The sequence below is a fragment of the Cygnus olor genome, chromosome 5 (assembly GCF_009769625.2).
Source record: "Cygnus olor isolate bCygOlo1 chromosome 5, bCygOlo1.pri.v2, whole genome shotgun sequence".
NCBI classification, from domain to species: domain Eukaryota; kingdom Metazoa; phylum Chordata; class Aves; order Anseriformes; family Anatidae; genus Cygnus; species Cygnus olor.
The window spans coordinates 27639420-27664449 of NC_049173.1; the positions used below are offsets into that span (position 1 = coordinate 27639420).

A 25030-nucleotide genomic window follows, 5' to 3' on the forward strand; every position below is an offset into this window, starting at 1 on the left:
CTGAGTGCTGCTTTGGGAGATAAAATCTGATCGTTGCAAAGCCTATTTAAATAACATAACTGTTTCCTGTTGTCAGGATCTGCTGCATGAATTTAGCCCTTAATTAAAATTCTAGTGCAGATTTCGGCAGCTGGAAATAGAACAGTGCAATTAGGAACACTCCAAATATAGCGCTGACTTTTTTCACGCTACCATCTCATCCACATGGAGTGGGAACAGCCTCATCTTTTTACTTGTCTTGATACTCAGAAAAATGAGTACTACAGGATGTAATTGATCGGGAGCCATTGAACAAATATAGTTGATGCCAGATGTAACTCAACCAGGCAGCAGTAGAGAGAGGCTCTAATATTCCTTGTCATCACTGTCAACAGTTGGAAGTAAAATTTGGGTCAACCTACAGAACTATTGAAGAAGTAAATAATCCTTCCCTTCCTCCTGCTGATAGAAAAGAAGCCAAATCTGAAAGAAATCATTTTGTTCCTAAAAAATAAATGATTTTGTTCTTAAAAAAGAAGGGTAAATTCACCTTTTTTTTTTTTTTTTTAATAGTTGCTAAAAAATTTCTTGATACAGGCTTATTTTGGGCACAGACAAGAGGCCAATTTCTTGGAGGAAGCTAAAGGCAATGTTTTATTGCCTTTTTCCTCCTGTAGGTCTTTCAGCAGATATAGTGCACTACATGAAGGAGCGGTACAATGTAAAATTGAGCGATAAAGAACATTGAGTGTCTTATAATGTCAGGTATGTGGCCTGTGTGTACAAAGCCTGTGTACTGATACATTAATTTATTACAAATGCCATCTAGATATAGCCTCTTTTGGTTGATTTGCTTCTTTGCATTTCTTCATACTGTATAATTATGTATGTGCAACCAAGTTTCAGTGATGAAATCAGTTTCTTGAAGCAGTGTGGTTAAAATGGTATGTAAACCCCACAGAGGTAAGGGAAGAAAATCAGTGATTGTCTTCACAATTACAATCTTTGTCATAAGGGCATGTTGGAGGGAAAAAAATGACAGCAAACCTCATTGTACTTCTTATGTTTGTAATTACACAGACTAAGAAATTATATCTTATTGTAACTGCCTCTTGCTTACCTACTTACCTTGGATTACATTCAGACTGAGGAGGCCTGGGCTAGCCACAAAAATTTCAGAGATTAAACATGAGAAAACATTATTTTCTCCATAAAATTTTATTTCAACTGAAAAAGTAGTAATACTATCTCAAAGAATCTTGAGATTTGCATTGCTCGTATAGAGATTTGCAGAGAAAAGAGTGAACATTGTGCTTTCCCAATAGCATTACCATTTTGTAACTGAATCTTTTATTTTCCTGTTTTGTTATTATTCCCAGGAAATACAAGTTTTTCCACATAGAATCTACTCAGTGATTTTTAATCACCATGTTTAATCCATGCAGTAAAGGATCTGTTGTTACTACTCCTCCTAGGGTGAATTATTATCTAAAGGTGGCCTGGAAACTCCACAAAAATATCGGCTTTGCCATCTGGTGGAGATCCTCAAGAACAGCAAGTAGCCTTCGACCAGGAGAGGCAGGTGTTTTTTCTTCCCCAAATACAGCATCACCACGAATAGAAGCACTGGTGCGAAAACATTAGGCGAGGCATCTGATGTCAATCTAGTAATTAAAGTAGGAATGTAAGCCATGGGAAAGGTGGGAGAACAAAAGTCATAAAACCCTGTTACAAGCAACATATGGGCATCATTAAAAAAAGGTTGAAAGGTAATTAAAGGAGCTCTAATGACAATAAATTACACTTATAATAAAAATTTTAATGCCAGTTTCTCCTGTGTCATTCTTTCATTTTCATTCCCAGTTCCTTCTCTGTCCTTCTCAGTTCTTCTCATGTCTCTCCTCTAATTTCTTCTCCCCAAATCTGCCTTTTTTTTCCTTCGTCCTGTCTGTTCTTTCCTACATTCATCTACCGCTTTTGCTCCTCTCCATCCCCTCTTTTGCTTTGTCCCTCTGTTTTGTCTCCTACATTTTTCTATTTAACTATATTTAAATATTTCTATTTAACTTTGCTTTTGACAAATTTGTTGTAATGTCCTCAATGAAGAACCACTGCTGCAAAATTCCTGCCAATTCCATTTGGTGCTTGTTCACAAAACCAGAGGGGACACTGCAAAGGCTGAAGAGTCTGATGCTATGGGGGAGGGAGGGCACAGGAAGCTCATTGGGACAGCATCTAACTTTTGGCAAGTGTTTATTTAGCGTTCAGCACTGGGGTCTTAACTGTAAGATTGAAATCTGCCAAGTTATGCTAAGTTATATGATAATATTAACATATATGATAATATTAACAACAATAACGTGGTGACAGTTCTATATTTGTACCTCTTTAATAGCACCCTTTTTGGAAAGCCAATCCTCCCAGTTTATTTATATCCCAGTGTAAGAAACAAAAGAGACTCCTTCATCTAGGAAGTGAATTTCAAACTGTTAGCTTATCTTTTGCAGGGAATCCTCAGAAGCAAACTGGGTGGTTACATTTTATGTCATTTTCTCTGTCAATAATGAGCATGTGTCAGGATACCGGGGGAGTTCCCGCATTCATTTAAACCTGGTTTGTTTGTTGGGGCTTGCAAAGACTGAAGGCACACGGGTGTGTTTTAAAACGCTCTCTGAGCTGAACTAAAGCTGGATAATAAAAGCAGAGTAACAAATCATGGCTGTGCTGTTTAGTACACAGACATTCATTTGGCCCTGCAAATTAGCAAAGCAAGTTTTAGGTTCATTTCTGTAGGTGTTAAAAGCATACAAGAATATTGCGGAATCGCTGTGCTTGGGTTTCGGCTAAGATCAGTCCCTTCTGCCATGTCCCTGACAGGTTTAGATGCAACAGAAAGGTACAATTCTGTTGCATGGGAGAAAGCATCTATTGCAAAGTGCAGAGCCCAGTTCCTCCGTCATTTCTTGCACAGTCTCTCAAAGCTGGCAAGGGTGGTGGTGGAGAAGGTCGAAGGGATCTGCTGTTGTGTGGATCCAGCCCATAGCAGAGTGGGCGCACAGCAAAAGGAAAGGGATGTTGCAGGCTTCAATCTATAGAAAAGCCCATGGAGTGCCAGTGTCCTGAGTTCAGCTTCTCAGGAAGTATTTGTCCTTAAGTAGGCTCTGAACACAGCACCAAATACACAGCAACAGAGTGCAGTGCTAATCTTTCGTTCATGGTACCAGCTCCAGCCTGGTGACGCACAACAGAGCTGCAACACTAACGTGGAAATCCCAGATGGCATTCAAACTGGCTGTAACAAACAATAATTTCCACTTCAGTAGCATGCAAGGAACTCACAGCGCATTGCAAACTTTAATTAATCCTCACAGTCCAGTTGGAATGCAGAAGGATTACATCCCTCGTCACTGAAGGAAAGATAGCTCCAGAACAAACCATGGCAACTCTGCAACATTATTCAGGAATTTCTGCCAGGATGCATACTGCACTGAAACTACAGGGGAATTCAAGTGGATAGAGTGAAGAGAGAAAGAATTAAATACAAACTGGAGCTCAAAATCAGCATTGCATCCCTCCCAGCACCAGGCCATGAAACAGAGATGTTAAACAGCAGGCAATTTACCACCACCGCAACCACCACATAATTTCATACCCCAGTGTTATAGGTACTGATTGAGCTAGATGAGTATTGGCAAAAGTGTTGTTTGAGCAATTGCGGGGGATTCTAGCAGAAAAGCCGAAAGCACTGCCGAGCAGCTAATAAGTGGCTGTTCTTCAGTCATGCTGCACTCAAAATAGCTTTCCAACAGGGGAAAAAGCAAATTCTATTGGCTTCAACACCTGGTTGAGCAACTTAATAAGGACAAAATTGAAAGTTAGAGCTGAATCATTATTTATTTTATAACTACATCTTCATCACACAGTCCACTCCAAAATGGGAGTTATTTCATTTCAAATCAAGCTCATGCCAGCTTTTCCTGTAAGCTCAGTCAGCATAGAGGTGAGGCGAAGGTTCGTTGAAAACAATTTCTGACAGCAGCTGCTTTAGAGGAGGAGAGCAATCTGCAATCATGGAAAAGATTTTTTTCCCATTCTGCCTTGCCTTTCCCAAATTGTATTTCTTAAGTGTATTTATAATGCACCAGGAAAATGGTAGTAGTGCAAAGACTGTACTTAGTATTATTTGGGTAACGTTGATTTCCAAGCAGTACTTCAAAAGTGATGAGCAAACAGTTATGAAAGCAAAATGAAGAGGACACAGAAGGCAGTTTGTTCCTCTCACTGAAATTACTTTTTATGTATTTGAAGGCTGCTATTGTTTTACCTCTTAGTTTTCTTTTCTCTGATGTTCAGCCGTTCAGACTAAGCTTAGTCTAAACTTAAGACGATTCCTTTAGCCTTTACTTACAATTATACTTCCATGAAGCTTGGTAATCACTGGTGTCTTCCTCTGTTGTTTTTGTTTGTTTGATTGTTTGTTTGTTTTTCCCCAATAGGATCATACCTTCCTTAAAGTACCCCAGATTGGACACAGCATCCCAGCTGGGGCATAAGCATCTTGAAGGAGAGCTGAAGAATTGCTAGATGTTTTGTAGGTGATACCACTGGCTAAAAATTGCAGTAAGTGTTTGCTTTTTTTTTTCACAGCTGCATGACATTGTTTACTCCCATTCAGCCTATGATGTATGTTAACATCCAAATCTTTTTCTGCCATGCTGTTACTTAGCTTGTCCTTCCTCACCTTTTGTTTTTGCATTTCATTATTCTTGCCTGAATGCAGTGACCTGTTTGCTTTTAATGAGTTGCATCCTCTCAACTCCTTATGGAGTTGTTCTACTTATTATTATTATATTGTTATGTTTGATTGGCAAAAATATCTATCCACAGTAATTATGAATAAATCAACATGCTTGTTTATTTAAAAAGAAGCTGGTCTCTTCTCTAAGGAGAAGTCTACCAAATGAAATCTTCTTTTTTTTTTTATCGATGCAGATTATCATTTTTATCTAGTTTATTTCTCAGATAAGGGAATTCCCACTGCCTCATTTTTAAAAAGACAGACTTTGGAAGCCTTTATTTGAAAATACAGGCTAAGGCACTTAGATTTTTGCATTCTAGAATCTCAGAAGGGCATACAGCCTTTTGGGTTCTTATACCCAAGTTTGTATCTACCACCATGCCAGTCAGTAAGTAGACATTACAGTAGAAATCCTGTCTACATGTTGCACCATTTTCCATGCGTTTGTTTCCTTTTTTCTCTTTTTGAAAGGGTTTCTCAGAAAATAAAATATATATGTAGAAAAGTGAAGGTATTGTTTTTTGTTTTTTCCTCATCAGAATATAAATTAGGAGAAGGACAGAGAGAAACAATGAAAAATAAGAGTGAAATGATGCAGGAAGAAGCAACAACTTCCTTCAAAACATTGTTTGTTCAGATTTCTTCAAAATATTTCATACTCGATTTGTTCTCTGTTTCCCATTTGTTCTAATATTTTGTGTACATTCAAGCAGTGCAAATGTGAATCTCTGTTCAACATAACAAACCTTTCCAGCAGGTTCAGGCAAGGGCTTCTGAAAGGTACAGCTAGTTCCCCATGCTCATCACAGTGGGCAGAAATCCTTTCTCTCCCACTCCATCCCCATGCAAGTCAATATTGCTCTCGTACTTACTCAAGCTCATTATAGAAATCTTTGCTTACATGCAGCAAAATACAGTTTTTCTCTTTTGTAATTCAGCTAGTCTGTTGCTCCTCCTCAATAACAAGATACACATCCAAATCAATATGCTACCTTTCTCCTCTCCTGAACTGTTCTTTACAAAATAAGCGTCAGTTTTGTGTGAGAAAAAGAATTGAAGGGAGAAGGCATTCTGCAAGTTAAAAGTCATACTTTCTCCCACTGGGTACTTCAGTTTTATAGATACTAGTTTTTATAATGAACAGTGAATATTAAGAAGACTCTAATGGTGGCTTTCAATAGTGATATTTAGCAGGTTCTTTCTCTGGTTGTCTCTCCTTTTTTGTCTTTATATTTTGTGCCTAAGTGCCTGCAAAGAAATCATTATTTTCTGTTAGATGTTTAATCACAAACCTTGCAAGGAAATTTGCTGTTTTCCAAACGGTGCAGAACTAACTTCATTACTACATTGACATATTAGGTACATTTGTCACCTGTGAAGTTCCATCTTCTTAAAAAAGTCCCTAGCCAATATTCCCTTTGGAAAAGATTATTTTCAAATGATACAATGGCTTGATGTACTATTTCCATCTTTCCTCCAGGTTCTTTCTTGCTGAATGTGACAATTTATGGGAGACAGGTAAGTTGCACAGAAATACACTTGGTGCCTGCAGTGGAAGGATTCTTGTATGTATTTGTTCTTGTTTCTCTAGTGTCAGATCCTCAGCCTCCTTTGAAGTCAGCACCAATATATACAGAGGGTCTGGAACCTCTCTGCAAAACTGCCTTACCTCAGCCTCATGGGAAATCAGTAGGAGCTGCGGGAGTGCAACACTGCTAAAAATGCATATTTTGCAACTTTTTAGCAAGTTTCTTCCAACAGCCTCAAAGCTGTTATGGTACAAGAGGCAGGCCTGAGGAAAAGAAGAATCTGGGTCAGCCAAAGCTTCGCTGCTCTCAAACATCTGGACTGGATGAGCCTACATCTGTAGCTAAATATGTCAAGAAGTTCTGGATTCCTATTTCTGTTCACTGATCATTAGGTGTCATCATATGAGGTGTCACCTCAGTGTTCAGTCACGCAACTATCTGAAAGAAGGAACTTATTTTCTTTGTACAAGGGAGACTTCTAATGAGGTACTGGTCTTTTGTTTAGAGCTAATTGCTTTAAACACAAAAGCAATACTCATCTTATTAGACTTGCTGAAGATCTAAGTTCAGTTTCCGTAGGCTATGTGATCTTGGAAAGTAAGTTGGATCTCATCACACATCCTCTTCACTCCCAAAGATGGGGATATTACCACACCTGCCGTATGTTACAATTTGGCACCCTTAGGGGAAGGACTCTGTGTCAATAAACATGCACAAAAGGTGAGAGTGTGCTCAAGGTCTCGAGCATTTACTGCAGGATATAATATACATAGTGCAATTTACAGGGAGAAATTACGGACCATATATTTAGAGAGTGTACTTCATTCTTTCCATCATTTAGCAGATGGGAGAAAGTTAGAGCAATGGAAGTATTTTCTTAAGACCCCAGTAAGAAAGTCACTCAGTGAGTGATTCTCTGAGAGGTATTAACTAGAATTCAATTTATTGCAGCTGACAACACTATAAGGAAAAAGAAGATACTATAGATAACAGTATATGCCTTCAAAGGCCAGGAAACTCTGAATTGTGCACCATTGGATAGATCTCCAGTCAGGACTTGGTATATGTTGCAGACCCCATCCATGAAGAAGGTCACTGGCATTTTGGTATGATTTTCCTGAGCTTTTCCAGAATTTTCTTAGAATAAAATAGCTATTTTCATCATTTCTACTGTCAAATAAAAGGACATTCGTATGTAAACACATTGCTTCACTAAAAGATAAATACAGGACATGCAGGTGGTGTAATCACTGGTGCCAAGTGGGAACTGCCAAAGGGCTTCTTCAGTACAATTAGCAGGCTAAGTTTTTCCTGCTGCCAAAGCGCACATGCAGCGCAACACAGACCCAAATACCAATGTGTATGGACAGGACAGGACAGCACAGGCCTGCACCTTCTCAGGTTAGCTATGACAGATCACTAACTCCTTAACATACAGTGCTCTTCCAGTTAGAATCTCTGTAAAAGTGGGTATGCATGTGAACCCTCATGAGACCTCATGTACACCTCAAATTGTATGGAAGAACGCACCTGGAAAGAACAAATGCCAGAAAAGTAACAAATGCAATCAGAGTGCAAATGAAATAAGGCGGGCAAGAAAAGCTAGTTTTCACCATTGTACATAAAATTTTCAGACAAAGAAAATTAATGTTTAAAATCAATGTGTTGCTGCTTTAAATATAGATTTAACTAAACGTATAATGAATTGTAAATAAAGGAGTCTGTATAACACACAAATATATCTGTGTAACACATGCTTACATACCTGTTTCAAGTCATTTCCTGCTCAGCTTCTTTGCTGCTTATAGCATTGTGTAGCGCCTTCTGGTACATATGTTATCTTCAATGGAAAGGTGTTGTCACCTACTGTAATTGCACAGATTTCCCCTGCAGGAATTCAGCCGTATAACTACATTCAAAGCATAAAAAATGTGTGAATTAAAAATACAACTTTGCTTTTTTTGTTATAACCAAGCATATATTTTTTTCCCCCTAAAATAAAGACAGGAAAGACAGAAACATCATAGGATTATCTGAGCCTTCTACATATCATTCATAAAGACTGCCAAGTGTAGAAAGGACAGTACTGCATATGTTATTTTTTGGCTCATTCTGGTTCTTTAACCCTAGTTTAACAGATAAACCTTATTTTTGTGTCACCTGTAAATACTGTTATTGAAACAGTTTATCAAAAACAGGGAGATGTTTCCTCTCTGCAGAATTCATCACATATTTATGTGTTATGTGAAGCAACGGTTTCATACTGAAAATACATATGCAAACTGTAATGCTGCCATCAGCTCCTACAGAAGCCTCTTAAGTTTTATATATGCCACCATCAGATTTTGGGTGTGTTACGCATACAGGACAGCAGCTGAAGCTGGTTGAGAAGATCTCTTGAAAATTTACAGCAACACAGCTATCCACCCCGTTGCAGTTACCTCCAGTAACCCTACCCAGTTCTGGAACCCTTTCTTGGTGGCCATGTTTCGTTTTTCCCTTTGTCCCCACCAAACATTTGTTTTCCTCATGGCTTTCCCTGTGGAAGTGGACAAGAAAAATTAAATAATATCAGTCTAGCTTTGCATTGCTGCAGTTGTCAGTGAAATGCCAGTTCAGACTACCTCGGCGCAGGTGCCCCCACAGAGGCAGTTATAATAGTAATAGAGGCAGTAGTACTGCCACAGAGGCAGTAATAGTCTTACTATTAGTATTATGCAATTACATTATTACTTCAAGGTCTCTAGATTGGGTCCTAATTGCACCAGGCTTTTTCTCTGACTAAAGCTGGCCTTTTTGTGTGTACATAAACTGTTCTGACTGATGACGTTGATCCAGGCTAACAGATTCCTACCCTCAGCCTTTTGTTACTGCTCCTTTTTTGCAAGGGGATATTCCCTGCCTCTGCTCTGCTCTTTTAACTGTACACCCTATCATCCCCTCCCTCGGTTCTGTAAAATGATTCAAGTTTCAAAAAAATAATAACAACAAAAAAAAAATGCTCTCAAGTATCAAAAGAGACACTCTTTAATATTACTCCCTCATTATTCAGTTGGGGAACTGAGATACAGAGAGATTAAGTGAGTTGCCAGAGGAAAAGGAGGAAGGATGCAGGAAGAAAATTTAGTTCCTCTGAGTCACAGTTCAGCATCTTAAATAGAAACCCTCTTTGTTCTGACTTCACCTTAGCTCTGAGTGTTGCCCAATCTCTTTATGCTCAAACTTTCCAATTCTAGGCTGTATCTCTTCTCATTTCAAAGGGAGACTTTCTTGTCACACAAGACAGGCACGAAGGAGATTAAGAGGTTGTTCTAGCCTTTTCATCTCTGGAACTTTTCTTCACTGCTACTGCTGCAAGCTGCTGCATATATCACTAGCAAAAATGATGTCCTGGAATCACAGCTTTCGCTTCGCTGACAAAGGTGTTTTGTTGTTGTTGTTGTTGTTTGTTTTTTCCCAGTATCATATTTGTTCAGCGTACTGTTTGTTTGCTAGCTCCTGCCTGGCAAGCTTCGTCTACTTGCTTTGTGCATAAATGTCAGGGATAATTCTGAAGGCTCAGCATGATTACCAGTTGGCCAGCTGCCATGTTGGTCTTTAGGATTTAATTTTCCATCCACAAAGTGGCATTTATTTATTTATTTGTATTTAAAAAGTTCCTCTGCCTATTGTCTCTAGATGTACAAACAAAAGGTTTTAGCTAAACATAAATATGCACTGTCTGAATTAATGCCCACTGATGAAAGCCCTTCATAACCAACCTAAACTAACACACGAAGCTCTCCTACATCTTGACATTCTTCCATGCTCTTCCCCAAAGTCCGGAGAAAAGATATATTCTGCAATGTGACCCACTGCTGAAAAAACTTGGAAGATGGCACTCTAGTAGGGAAGCAAATTCCAGGATCAAGTATTGCACATTCCTACTTTCAGTCAAATTAGCACAAAGTGCAATTTTTTTGTCTCCTTTGCCTGAGGCAGAGAATCCTCTGTTGAGTTTTACTGCATGCAGCTAGATACTGTAAAATATATTCACAGTAACGATTTCATTCAAAAATAGCTATGGTCAGAACCTAAATTTTCCTTAAATTCTAAAAAAAAACGAGTGAACTTATGCATGAAGGCATGGAAGAGGAGATTATTAAATCAATGTGGACAACTCTGCAGTGCCTTTGTAACTATTCTTAAAATAGTAATAGTCCTGCACATTCAAAACTTAAGTACGGGTACAACACTTCCATCAGTGTATCAAATGTATGGCCACTAAACAATACTGGAATGTTGCTCATGATAAAACAGTAACTGAGAACTCCAAAGCAAGCTGCTACTAACAGCAGGAGCATTATGATGCTCCAAATGCAACAGAAGAATTTTTGTTTTTTTTTAACCAAAGGGAGCAAGTCCTCCAGAAGTTTGGCTCCAGCAGACTCTTGCAGTAAAAAAAAGCATGCCTGGGATCTGTTTTCATTCGCTACCACCAAAAGTGCAGCTTTCTCAGCATATTCTTCTAGTCTGACTTTCATCTGCACAATGCAATTTCTCTGAACTTTCCTGAGCTTGTCAAATTCTTCTAATACATTCCTTAACTGGTGGACTCGGAGTTTTTCTTGCTTATACATCTTCTCCTTCAATGCCAGTTTGATTTGCAGGTGTTCCAAATGCCTCTCATTTTCAAGCATATTCCTCATTCCTACTATATCTTTCCCTTTATACTAGTTACTATCCCAGCATGCAGAAATCCAGCAGGACATTCCCATGATCTCTGCCTTCAGTTGTTCATTGATTTTTATCCAGATCTCTACTCTGCAGTTCTACCTGTTTGATCTTGTTTTCTCTGTCTTTCAGTTAGATTCCACTCAGATTCTGGACTGATCCATGGCCTACAGCAACCCCCAAATAAACTAAAGCTGCCCCACACCTACACTATTTTATTTGTACCTCTACTGCGGCTATTTTAAAATTAGGAGCAGCCTAGACTAGCTGTATACAGCACTGTCATTGCTACTTTCACATCATCCCCATCCTCTGGTGCTCCAGTTCCAGGGCAAGCAAAGCGGGCTGTGTAATGCTGTCTACCCTACTCTCCAGTGAAGATCTGCAGCACCTTTAGAGCATCTGTGTGTTGGAATAATTAATGAGGTTTCTGAATCCAGCTCATCAACCTTCAAAGTTTTTTCTGCATGTCAGCAGTTCTTCTGCTGTTGCTATCAAGTGTCATTTCCAGGGCAGAGCCTGCAGCTTCCATTAACTCGGCATACTTCCACACCAAATCCTCGATGCAGCGTGTTGTGCCTCTCAGCGCACGTACTGCTTCTATCTGACATGACCTGTAACAGGCTGTGTGCATCCCTGCGCCAAACGTCTCATTCTGCATTCTCGGTGGCTGAAGCACTCCAGTGACACCAAAGATCCTGTTTTTGTCGCAGTCAGTAACACCATGGGAAAGAAAAGGAAAGGAGAAGGAAATGCAGGCATTCATTAGTTGGAGCCTGGGCAATACCGGAGGATTTTATTCAGCTGCAATATAGTTTTGTCTGAGCGAGTTTCAAAGGTGAGCTGTATTAATACCAAGCTATTTTCTTCCCTTCTTTTTTTCTGCTTGCTGGTAATGTATCTCCCCGTTGTTAGAAACCAATTAGCGGGTGTATGGCACTGCAGAACCAGCAACATAACTTTCCAAAGGATCTTTACTGTCTGTGCAAATTCTCCTTCACTACTGTTACATAATCCCCTCCTTCTGGATGAGTTATTCTTCCATTTTATGCTGTTCTAGCATGAAATTACAAAGCCCCATGTTGCAAATTAGATCCCTGTAGGGATATCATATGTATCAATAACCCAACTCCAGCTGGCCTCAAAAAACTGACCTTTTTAAATGCCTCAGAAACTGCCCTCTTGAATGGGACTGTCCACTAACCTCGCAGGGGAGAGAAGGCAATAGGGGCAAGGAAGATTGTCAAGTTTTGCATTGTAAAGTTTGAACTTGTCAGCCTCATTTTCAGTGTGCAAAATCATTATTGTTTTTAATAAGTTTGGAACATACAGCAGCTCTGAGTCACTTTTATTAAAATATCTTTGAACAACATCCCTTTATACATGCCTCACAAAAAAGAGTGTGGGGAGAGAGAAGGGGATTCAGAGATGTGCAGTGAAATTCTATGGAAGGAAAGCCTAGTTGGGAGGACAGGAGGCGATGTCCCAACTTATTTTAACCCATACAGGATTTGTTCATCACAGCTAAGGCTCACTAAAGCAGCACTCCACCGGCTTCATAAAACCCAAGGGAGATTTTGGCAAGTGATCATCACTGAAAATCCCTGCTGATGACTCCTCACACGGCTTCAGGATGCCTCCTGAGGACTCCCTGTAGCTGTTTCAGATGTGCAGCCTCCCTGCCTGTGTTGTATACAGATGCAGGAGAGAAAGACAAACTCCTGTAGACAACAATGTGGGAATATTCCCATTTGAGGAGAATAAAAAGGTTCAGCTTTCAAAATGGAAGGGAAATGCTCCTTGGACCAGCGTGGCTTGTCATAAAACTGGAAAAGAAATATCTACATTCAACATCAGTTCATCTACTGGAATTACACGATCAGAAGTCTGAAATTCTAATTTTCTATTTGAAAGAAAGTTGAAAGGCCAGACAGTTACACCAGAGCCCAGAGCCTCCTGTATTTACGGGAGTATTCAGAAGGTTTGGGTTGGCTAAAGTAAAATGCTCAAAAGAAAAATGTTGTGTTGAATAACATGGAAATGCATAGTTTAAACTCATTCCTTATTCAACAATATTACTACATATGTCAAAAGGAAGCTGGTGAAGGAGGGAAACCAAGATTTGACCCTAAGTTAATTTCATGTTCCCTTTGCTTTGGACTGATAAGCACCAAATAAACTTTGTGCTAATCAAGAGGTTACAAAACATTATAGAGATGGATGATTACTGCTGATTATGGTAAAAAAAAAAATAAAAATTACAATATTTCAACTTTTCATGCACAGAAGTAGAAAGTCTGGAGAAGCCATTTCCTTCTCTTCTCTCTCCCATCTCTTCCCCCTCCCTGGTGCGTCACCATATCCATTCAGAGAACAGCAGGAGAGAGAATCAAACAGAAAATCATGTTGTTCTGCTTTCCCTTTTATCATATTCAACACTTGACCCAAGCAATCAGGAAGCAATTAAAAGCTTCTGTTTCAACTCCCCATCCTGTTCAAATTCTTGCCCTCATTTTGTTTTCTGAAACTTCGCTCTTTTAAAACCTTGCCTGTGTGTGTGTGTGTGCGTGCACTTACAGACACATGTATGCCCTTGTTCTTTCAGTCAAGTGATATTATAAAATGTCTTTTCATTTCTAACAGGGTTCAGTCATCTTTGTAACAAACACGTCCTTTAACAAAATTCTCAACCTTAGTGCTTTTCAAAATGCCTCTAATGATTTCTAATTTACTGACATTTTCCCTGAGCCCCTCATCAATTTGACTTCAAATTGCTAGCAGTGTTAATAATTCCTCTGTCTCCAGCAGACCCACTGTAGACCTTGAAATCCCTCTGCTGCCTCTGCAGACAAGAACACATCTGGCTGCGCATCCATACCACACTGGATCAGAGTATTTATTAGCCTGACAGCCAAGTCTCATCACCATGCAATATGATGATTAACGGCTTCATTTTCACCATTGCTATCCAGAAGGGCCTCTCACGGGGCCATTTCCTTCCCTTACTTCTGTCTTACAGTGGTGTAATTCCACTGATTTCAGCACATGGAGAACAGCGTGAGCACAAGGGTCCGTGTTTCTAAGGGTTTGTGGGGAAGATTTTGAGAAACATTTGGAGCTGGATGCCAAATTTTCCTTCCATGCCTTTGAAAAAGTCCAGATGTCTGTACTTTGGGGGAGATTTGAGGGGGAAGCAGATGCAGGCTGACCTGTCTTCAGACAAAAGCCCAAATTTCCAAAATGGCCCGATGTGTGCTCTGAGCCGAAGATACAGAAACAAGCTGGGCATGACCTTGCTGCACGTCAGCGGAAGCGTGCTAATTGCTCTTACTCTGTGGTAAAGGCACTGAGGAAATGCACTTGCATGGGTATGAAATGCATGAGTAAAGGCACTTGGAAATGGTTTATCTATGAGGGCAGTTCAGCCCTTGGAATGTTTTGCATTCTAAATTTCTAGACAGAGCTCCCATGCAGGGGCTGCTTTCTAAGTCACTTACTTCAAAATTTCCTGGACCGAAGTGCTGATATCCATGGTGGTACACATGCAGCTAGCAATGGATGGGTGCATTTCCTAAAGCAGACCCTCCTGCTTGTACATGCAGAACACAGACATGAACTACATCTGCTGACACTGCACCAGACAATGAAAATAACCAAACTCAGACAGGGACCTGATGGGCTGCGGCAGATAGTTAGGAGAGCTGTTGTAAAGCAGCAGTGCTGTGGGGGAGAATCCCTTTACAAGTGTAGCCCAGCAGTTAGAGCATGAGGAACTTGGTAAAGATTTCTAGTCTTTGTTTTAACCAGAAACTTCCTCATAATTGATTTACTTAACTCTTCTGGGCCTTGGTTTCCTTGTTTGTGAATCTGCAGTTGAGATATCCATCTTCCCGGGGTGACGTAATTAGCTTATGTTTACAAAATGCTTTGTGATACTGCAAGGGAAATTAATGAGTACAAGGAGTGCTTTCTATATCTATGAGAATGTAGGGTGCTTTACTTCACCCTAGTTTTGACAGAACACTGGAGTGAAACCAGATCAAGAGGACAACGTAAGTGAATTTTTCAGGCTTTTTATCTGCATGTTTGGTAAAACTGGGGCCTTAATAATTAATGAGCAGCTTGAAAGAGTGGTCTCAATGCCTCTGGGGTTATGGGTACTCAGGAAAAGTTACACAGATCTGGGATGGTCCACAGCAAACAGAAGTCAGCCTCTGTGAGTAGTGTTTGCTCCTTGAAAAAATAATTTTGCTTCTGTGAAAAAACAAGTCCAGAGACAAATCTGCAAACATAATGGCAGGATTAAGTTTCATGTCTCCACTCAGGTAGCTTTCTGAGGAAGACAAAAAATATGTTTTTGCAGTGCTGATGATTTCTGACATGGACTCCAAAGTTCATAATGATTATGAGGTCCTAAACTAAAGTTAATATGCCCCACATGGAACTAATTTCATACATTCGGATGCAATGCTTTTGAATTATATCACATAGAAGTGATCAGAGCAGACTTTGGTCCTCACTCAGATGTTTTATGAAAACACAAATTATGAACTTCTGATCTAGATCAAAATCTAATAAAGTCACCAAGGAATAAAGGTAAGTTAAAGCAGCCACACCTTCAACAGCTGATAAGCAGGACTCTGAGCTGTGAAGGAAGGGCCAGTTCTGAGAGAAAGAGCAGCACTGATCTCTTCTGCTGCACTTAACTTCTTTGGGAGGCCAGCCCTGTCTATAGGGCTACCAAGGGCAGCAAAACATTAGAGACAGCTAATTGTCCAATCAAGACTTGTGGGTTATGCCATATTGGAGATCCCTTAGAGTCGCTAGCCCTGCTTCTCTGCATCTTTCTCTCAGATGCTGCTGACACTCCATTGCCGAGAGGATCTGTTTCCCCATATGCATTGATTTGTGATATTAAAAATAGCTCCTTCATGCTTGAAGGCTGAGTGAAGAGAGAGACGCATTCTTTTGTTCCATCGTCTCTGGAGATTCCCCACAGCCACAGTGCCTTTTCAAACAAGCTCAGAGTAACATGTTAGAAACTTATTCTCACACTAGAAGGAGGCAGTCAACATGGAATATAAATTTGTTTTTAAAAAAACAGAAGATCAAGGTTTAAAACTTTTGACGCTGCCATTGCGTTACTGTAAAATCTTGATTCCTATCCCCTGTTCTGGGATTCCTGTCCCCTAACTGGGGGAGGGCCACCCTGTCACGGGGTGGTAACAGGAGACGGGCACATCAGCTTACTGACTCCCAGCCACTTTCTGCTGCGATTGCTCCCTGTGCTGGCATGTGCCAACAGATGTCCCAGCAACCATGGGTTTGCTCTGCTCCTCCTCCTGTGCAACCCAGCTCTGTCCCCTCATCCAGCATGGACTGAAGTCCCGTTCCTCCACTGCCCCAGCCGCTTCTCCCAGCCGCATCCCAAGCTCTCTATCTAGGCTTTGCTTTTGCACCTCTACCAGCTTCTCCTGGATTTTATTTTATTTTTTTAATTCTAGTTCCCCACCATAATCTGATTCTTTCCCAGGGACTGAGCTTGCAAAATTAGAAGTTGGCTTACTTGCCAGAGACCAATTAAAACCCAATTCAGTGTCCTTCCTTTACATATATTTTTTAACTGCCTGATTAAAACTTCTCCCTAGTTCTCTTCTTCCTTCTCAGAAACAGGAAGAGCACTCATTAATCTTCCTCCATTGCATTTCCACATTTCTGGAGAATTTTAAATTGACAAATGGGGCCTTTTGACCAGTTCACTTTCCTTTGCAGTATATTTTCTCAGTTCCTTTTTACCTTTGAGACCTTGTGCACTCGAGCTATTTGCAATGTCTACTTTATACTACACTCAGCTCAACTGATTCAGCATTTCAGGCTTCACAGCTCCTTCCCATATCCTGACTCAGGAGGCCAGACCTTAAAACACAGTCCTCAATATTATGAGTTTATGCAGGAATTAACTATGATTTTATATTGTCTCTGGTCTATCCCTGGCTCAGCTTAGTTTCATGTCATCATTCTCGTCATGCTCCTTAAAATAACCTTCTTTTTCCATCTGGAAATTAGAACTAATGAGAACAACTTTAAAAAGTGGACTCTGCCTTGACATGAACAATCAGAAGGTCCTCACAACAATTTAGCATCCCAAGCTACGAACCTGCTGGTAAGTCCCCATCCCATCCCAGACAACTAACAACAGGCACAACGCAAGGTTCTGTCTCCTGTACACACTTCGATGATGTGAAACATGGTGTGAACACTTCAACGAGAGAAGCGAGAGAGCCCCAGTTCTGTTGCATCTGACAGAAGTGACAATGGGGACTTGCAGCTTAGCGAGCCTAGTCTACACAGGAAACTAAAGTAATTCTAAATTAATATGAGTAATTAGCAGCCTTAGATAACATAATTGCTATGCAGAACTTCCCAGTTTTAGTTAGCATTCTGTATTAACTACTATGTAATTATTAAGGCACCATACTCAGCACCAGCAACTTAATTATCTTTAGTATCACTGCAGTCTCAAGCTTGAATGCTGATGATTAATAAAACATAATTATTTACGTTGTAATTGTGGCATTTTAATTAAACTGAAAATGCACTTCGTTTGCTTTTTGCCACGGTGTTAATTTTTTAAATTAAGGTCAAATCTTTTTGTCAAGCATTTTTTTTATCCCTAATTGCAAGTTAGATAGACTGATCTCTTGTCATTTTAAGAAACCATTGTGACTGGTGGTGACAAATGAGTCTTGGGGTAACAAACCAGCCTTATTTCTACAGAGTTATGTAATCCCAGTCCTAATAAACAATGCCTTGATACGTTATTTCTCTTAAGTAACTCCAGTGCATGTAAGCTCCATTTAATTTTCTTTGCAAGGATGAGTTTGTTATTATGTACATTATGAGAATACTTACAAAGTCCCATTGAGACCAAAGAATTTACAGACCAACAAGACCAAAGGTGAAAGGGGAAGTGTTGGCTTATGGAAGTGAAATGATCTCCTCATTGTCACCTAATAAGTCACTGTCAGAGCCAGGAACAGAGTCAAGGCCTCCCAGCTCTTATTTCTGGGCTTTGCCTGCTAGATCTCATCACTCCTCATGTTAACAAGTTTAGAAATACCAAATGTGTGGAGGCACTTAGACCTTATTTTCATAACAGGGCTCCTGGCCTCAGTAATAATAAAACTTTTTTTTTTTTTTTAGTGCGTTTTTGTAACTCCTCTGACTTCAGAGGACTTCTTTCTGATTTACACTAGCACAAGATGGATCAGGTCCAAGATTAATAGCTTTCCTCAGAATGCCCGAGTGCAGTTAAAATTTGGTTATGTAGTGGAAGAATGATTTCCCTGACATTACCCAGAAAAATTGACTATGAATTTTCAGCAATAGGACCAAGTTCAGCCCCAGTTTTTGCCCTCTGAGAGACTCATAATGCTAGCCACTGCAAACTTTATAGGTGAGCTTTGGGTTTTTTTATATACAGTCAGAATATAACTTAACTCAAAATGTCAATGTGTTTGCCTTGGGGAGAATAGGAGGGAGAATAATCTAGTCCATTTCAGGGATTATTCTTAGTTGTGCTTGCTGTATTGCCATATCTTCCAAGTTACAGGACTGGAAGCCTGGAGGTGAAATGGCTTAGCACGGGATCAAAAGCCAGGTTTTGGGAGCACAGTGAGAGTGGATTTGTCATGAAGACTGACTGAAAGCCATGCTAGACAGCAAATGAAGACTGGAAAAGATCCAGGGGAAAAAAATAAAAAATCTGTCTGCTTCGAAAAGAAATGGGTCATGGAAAGGAGGATGCTTGGGGCTGGTCTGCTTAAAACAGAAGCAAGAAATTAGCAGAATTCTGAAACTAAAGGAGGTTCTGTAGGAAGCATACCTGAAAGGTGAGCAGGGGGAAGAGAAGAAAATGTTATAATTGCAGAGCTGTTTAAATGCGATTTAACCTCTGGCCTGAGCAAATCTGAGACCTATGTCTCTGCTCAGCCTGGCACGAGAGGGAAACAACTGCCTGCCAAGAAAGGGGCAACCTTGTCTGTCTATAGAGATAGTGCAAATATCTCTGGAGCTGTATGTTAAACACTTGATGAAAACTTGAACAGGTGTTTAGCTCTCAGTTTATAGGGAAGAAGAGTCTATGCCCACTGTGCAGATTTATAAGCTTGTGCCCATCATTTCTAGCTTTTACAGTGGTCTGGTAAAAAGGCTAATGCCCAAATCTCTTCCCCATCACTGAGGAAAAAACAAAACAAAAACCAAAAAAAAAACAAACAACAATGCGAGAGCAGATCAACAGGTAACGAGAAAAACAAGAGCCTTATGTGAGAAAACTCATACAAGTCTTTCCATCCACCTTCAAATTCCCCTTCTACGTTTGAAAGTCCTCATTTTTCAAGATGTAAATAGCAGTAATTGCAGGGCTGGATGCTCTTCACATTTGATTCTTCTGTTGTAACTTCTGTGAAGCTGCTGTGGACTTACATAAGCACAGGAAGAGTCACAAAGCCCCTTACTCTAGGGATCACTTGCCTATTGTTTTTGCTGCAGATCTCTTAATCTCTGGAGATTATTCTTCAGTTACTTAAGCATTCTGTCTGAATTTCAAGACATTGTAATAATGAGCAGAGTGAGGACAGGGGATTTGTAGGCATTAAGAGAAGCACTTTCATTTTGTCCTGAAGCAGACATATAAAGTTAGGGATGGCAGCTTGATTCTTGAAGCTATTGGAGGCTTTGGGAATGACAGTACTTGCCAATTTAGTGAGAAGATAACAGAGCTGATTTATGCCAGCTAAGGACTGAGCCAGATTCTCTAGTGCAGCACAGCCGTCATGAAAGCGTCCTACACGATGGCCTCATTAGCTTGGAAAGATGTCAGCTCAGTTCTACTGCTTAGGTAAAACAGAAGGATGCTAAAACTTTTCTCAATCAGATTTCTTATACATATTTTCATCTGTATCAGGTGAGCAGTGTGTGACTCTTTCTTTCAGAGGTAATCCCTGCCAGAGTAATCCCTATTTCTATCACTTCAAGATTACTTAGCTGCTTTACCCTTTGCATGGGGCTTTACCTTAATGCCCCTGGGAAACTCCATCTGAGGAACACGTCTACAACCAGTTTTCAAAGCAGCATCATGACAAAAATATTATACCAATATTCCTGGGTCTGCAGCACCTGCCAGTAGGTTTCTAGATGGGGTTTAAAATACTAGGATCAATCTGTAAATCCCTAAATTTATGGGATATGATTACCAGAGGGACTGCCTCTTGATTCCTTTGCAACTGTCCTGACGGAGATTTCCAGGGATGTTTCAGTGGGAATTCTCTGAGTATAAATAAAGGAGGTCACAGACAGAATGCCTTTCACGGGGATGGGCTAAGTGCTAGAGATACCTGGACAGAGTCTATATTTCGTAAAAGAAAAAGGAATTGTTTAGAGCAGTTTTACTACAAACTATAAATATCTGTAGTCCATAGGATAGGAATGAACTGGAAAGCATGAGTCTACGCAGCAGCTTTTATGAATTTATATGCATTTAATTTCTGCTACGTGTTTAGGGCTTTGAGGCAAGAAGCAGAGTACTGATTTTCTGGTGCAAAGCAGTTGCACTTAGGTTTCCTACCCCAATATACATGAATCCTTGGCTGGCACAACTGCCTCAGCTCCCCCTTAAGTCCCTCTCCCCAGAGAAAACTTCGTGGCTTGCCCTGCTAAAATTTCTGGGCATTGGCTGCGGTGCTGGGGGCATTCTGCAGCCGTTGCTCGTGGCAGGGTGGCCAAACTGGCCCAGCTATGGTGGAGCATCAAAACCTCGCTTTATTCCTTTCACCTACGCTAGGGAGTTTTGAATCTTGCTACAGTGAGGAACCATCCTTGAGGATAATAAACAGGGCAAATGGAATGGGGTGTGCAATCAGAACACTTTCTTTGCCTTGTTTAGATTGAAATGTGCAATCTATGTATAATATTGGGTCCAATCCACTTTCACCTGAAAAATCCCCATTTAGCTTCTGTGGCTCTAGATCACTTCTCCTGAAAAGAACAGCCATGGCAAAACTCTTACAAGAAATCCAAGCTAGTTAAATGTTGACAACTGCTGTACAGAATAATAGTATTTTGATAAAGCAAACAGAGCTACAGAGGTATTATCTCCATGCAATGAATTATATAGATCTTGAATGCTTTGCATAATTGCTCAATATTTTTCTATTACTTTCATCTAAAGAGCTTTTTATTACGACTACTTGCACCTCCACATGTTGTCTTTCATATAATGTTTGGTATGTAATACACTTCTAATTCTGAAAAACTAAAAAAATTAATTAAAAACATAAATAAATGATCTTATTACATGGCTGAGCATATTCACCTTCCACTTCACAGAGTTTCTTCAGAAGAAGGAGCATTGCAAAAGGTCTCAAGATCCACATTTCATTAAACAAGTAAATACAAAGACAGTCATACTAAAATTGCATGGAATATTAAACCACATCTCAGTTGAGTATAAACAATATTAGGTTTTGATATAAGCCATTATCAATCAGATGAGTATGCACAGTGCCATTTATTTTATGCCCAATTGCTTTTGCCACGGTTGTTTTCTTCATCAACTCTTTCTTGGTGAATTCAGAGGCAAAATGGAAAAGAAAACAAGCAGCGCCCACCCCCCAATATTACAGTATTTTGCACGTGGTTCTTTAATTTAGGGCTTGGGTATTTTGTTTTCTTTGTTTTATTTAAGTTTAGTTTACTTAGATCTTTCCTACTTTTCATTGATTTATGATTCCTATTGTCATGGCAACACAGAAACTCTGCTCCACCTTTCTTCTCAGTTAGCCTTAATATGAGCCGTTGCCACCCTGGGCATTCGGTAGTCCTTTAACTGTCGTGCTAGTCAGGAGCTGAGTATTCCTGGGCTGGGTTCTCACTGGCAGCACAAACCTAAACGAAGCATAAATCAATGCATTTGCTTCAGAGATTATTGTCTACAAATTCAAGCAGACATTTGGCCCTTTTTTGGCAATACAGCTAGCTGCTGGACAGCACATGAATCATAGAACATCCTGAGTTGGAAGGATCTGCAAGGATCATCAAGTCCAACTCCTGGCTCCACAAAGGACCACCCAAAAACCAAACTGTATGTCTGAGAGTGTTTGTCCAAACAGTGAAGTTTGACAAGGCCAAGTGCAAGATCCTGCAGCTGAGCCGGGGCAATCCCAAGCACAAATACATGCTGGGTGAAGATTTGATTGAGAACAGCCCTGATGAAAAGGACTTGGAGGTGCTGCTTGATGTGAAGCTCAATATGAGCTGGCAATGTGCACTTGCAGCCCAGAAAGCCTCCTGTCCCCTGGGCTGCACCAAAAGCAGCATGGACAGCAGGGCAAGGGAGGGGATTGTCCTTCTCTGCTCTGCGCTCATGAGGCCCCACCTGGAGCCCTGCGTTCAGCTCTGTGGCCCCCTGCACAAGGAGGACGTGGACGAGGACATATTAGAGTGAGTCCAGAGGCAGTTTTATCTCCTGATCTTGTGGTGCCCAAACCTGCACACAGTGCTCAAGGTAAAGCTGCTCCAGCACAGAGCAGAGCAGGACAACCCCTTCCCTCGACTGGCGAGCAGTGCTGTGCCTGATGCACACCCTTGTTGCCTGCCAAGGCTGGCTCGTATTCAACTTGCTGCTGACCAGAAGCCCCAAATGTAATAACTGGGGAGTTAAGGAGCCTATCTGGTTTTGGTGGCTTTAATAAATAATCCCTCTGAGTTCTTTACAACTAAATACCAACTCTTCTATTCTTTTTATATAGGCCAGTTTGAATTTCACGGCTTGGTTCCAGAGGACAATCCCCTGTTTGCTGCCTATGCTGGAGGGTAAGTAGTGGATGTTAAGAGGAGGAGAGGATGGCCTCATGCTTAAGGTAATCAATGATACCTTGAGAAACCATATTCTTTCCCTGCCCCTGTGACAGACCTCAGATAGCATGCTGCAAGATAAGAAGTCACATATTTGACATGGGTTCATTAATTACTTCCTACTCCTTAAGTATCTGATCAGATGTGCTAGGAACTTGCAGCTAAAATTAGCATAAATGAGAACTATTTAATTTATAATGCCCAACACAAAGTGAATAAACAATTTGCATCTAAATCACTCTGTCTCAATTTCCATCTGGAGAATGAATAAAAATAACAAGAATGCTGCGGGAGAAAACATATGAAGTACTGGCGTGGTACAGTGATGAGTGCCATGGACAGGAAAACCAAGAGGGAAATTAATAATTGTATTTTTATAAGAATTTGTTTAATATTCAGTAAATACCTGACCTGCTAACCAGTGAGCAATGAGAATAAAATTAACGTTTGTTAGCTAAAAGTAAACACTCTTGGACTAAAAGAGGTACAGTCACCTGAAAATAAAATTCGGAACTGAGATTGTGTTGCACTATGATCATCTTAAACTCAGGAACTTCCCAACTTCAAGCTGTCTGGCTTTGCAGCCTTAGTGATGAAACTAGTGCCTATTTGCATGAAAAACTGCAAATACGCTGCTGAGTACAATTCCAAAACATTGTAATTTTAAAAAATAAGGACTCAGCCTCTATGCAGTATGTAAAAAGACTGCATGTATCATCCCAGAACTTACAGCTCATAAGCTCTGAATGAATTTTCTTATAACTTACAAGTAAATCCTATAAGTAGATTAGGTGAAATTAATTAAAAATAGGGTCCTACCAGAGATCTATCATCTGTGACTCTTTTGATTTGGACTTGAATGACCTTCCTTACAAATAACATAGTTACTTTCAACATTTCAGATAGCAAAAAATTACCAAAATCCCCTCTTTGAAGACATTAAATGGAAGTTAGCAATTGTTATGATTATTTAGGCCAGTGACAAGCTTGAGTGAAGTTAGCATGTGTCAGCATCTGGGGAGATCAAGTGAAGGAGTGAAGGAGGGGTCTGAATGTCTCAGTCCGCTCAGGCAAAAGCACCTATAAAACTGTTAGCTGGCATGAGGACTCACAAGGGTAAGAAACTGGCAGTTTAAATGCTGATTTAGCTGAATAGTGGCTGCCAGGAGGACACTGTCATGAGGGAAGAAAAACAAAACCACAGCCTAAGAGACTGGCAGCTACCAATATCCTCATATTCTCTTTTCTGTTTGCCCAGAAGAGATGGGAGCGATGCAGGCTTCCTCAGAGCATGCTGCTGTAGGAAAAACCTAGGTTAAACATCATGTCTGAAATCATTGTCCCAAGAGTGATGTCTAAGTAGTGTCTGTTCTCATGCTGCTGCTCTTTAAGGTGCCTTCAGACAAAAGCATGGTGAACATGACAACCTTTCTAGAAAGACAAAGGGACTCTAGCATACCCTATATATTCCTTGTTTTCTCTTCTTTTTTTCCATAGTACATCCTCCATCTGCAGATCTTTGGAAACACTCCACCCACTGTGTCTCAATGCCCCTGTGGCCAAGCTATTGTGTTGAGCAAAGAGATGGACCATGCCATTGTCTGTAATGCTGCAGGGAGACAGTATCCCCATGCCAAGTCTCAGAGGCTGAAGAAAAAGTCCTCTGCATGCCAGGTGTCCAACTCCTGTTAATCAGGAGTAATAAAGAAATAGACTTTGATCTGAGGTAATGTAATGCTGATCTGCATGAATTACATTAAACACGATCACTTTAATATCCATAGTAGGTGCTCTGGGTGACCAGCCTGTTAACAGAACTCAGCTACCACACAGGGTATATTTGCATTTTTTTGTTGTTTCTGGTTTGGGAAAGGTTTTATTTTGGATAAAGTGAACTCATGTAAGGCTTCATATCAACAGCCGCAGGGCAGAAGTAGGGCTGTTCTTCCCATTCATCACCGACTTGTTGGCCACGGGTCTGCCCACAAGCGATGGTGGGATGGGAGAGTTTTACTGACAGGCAACTGGCAGCAGCTATGTTGAAGAGAATGATAATATTCCTATGCTCTGTCAGTTTGACGGCCTACAAGGAAGC

General features: G+C 40.4%; 1 long non-coding RNA gene across 3 annotated transcripts; it reads left to right on the forward strand.

Moving 5' to 3' along the window:
* Nucleotides 1–4405: 4405 nt before the first annotated feature.
* LOC121071518 lies at nucleotides 4406–25030 on the forward strand. 3 transcript variants are annotated; one of them, XR_005820664.1, is made up of 5 exons: nucleotides 4406–4599; nucleotides 6258–6295; nucleotides 6369–7707; nucleotides 22830–22893; nucleotides 24433–25030. It is a non-coding gene; the product is annotated as an uncharacterized LOC121071518 (long non-coding RNA). The 3 variants fall into 3 exon arrangements; XR_005820665.1 differs by lacking the exons at nucleotides 22830–22893; nucleotides 24433–25030 and having other exon boundaries at nucleotides 6369–6792; nucleotides 7258–8218; XR_005820663.1 differs by lacking the exons at nucleotides 22830–22893; nucleotides 24433–25030 and having other exon boundaries at nucleotides 4419–4599; nucleotides 6369–8218.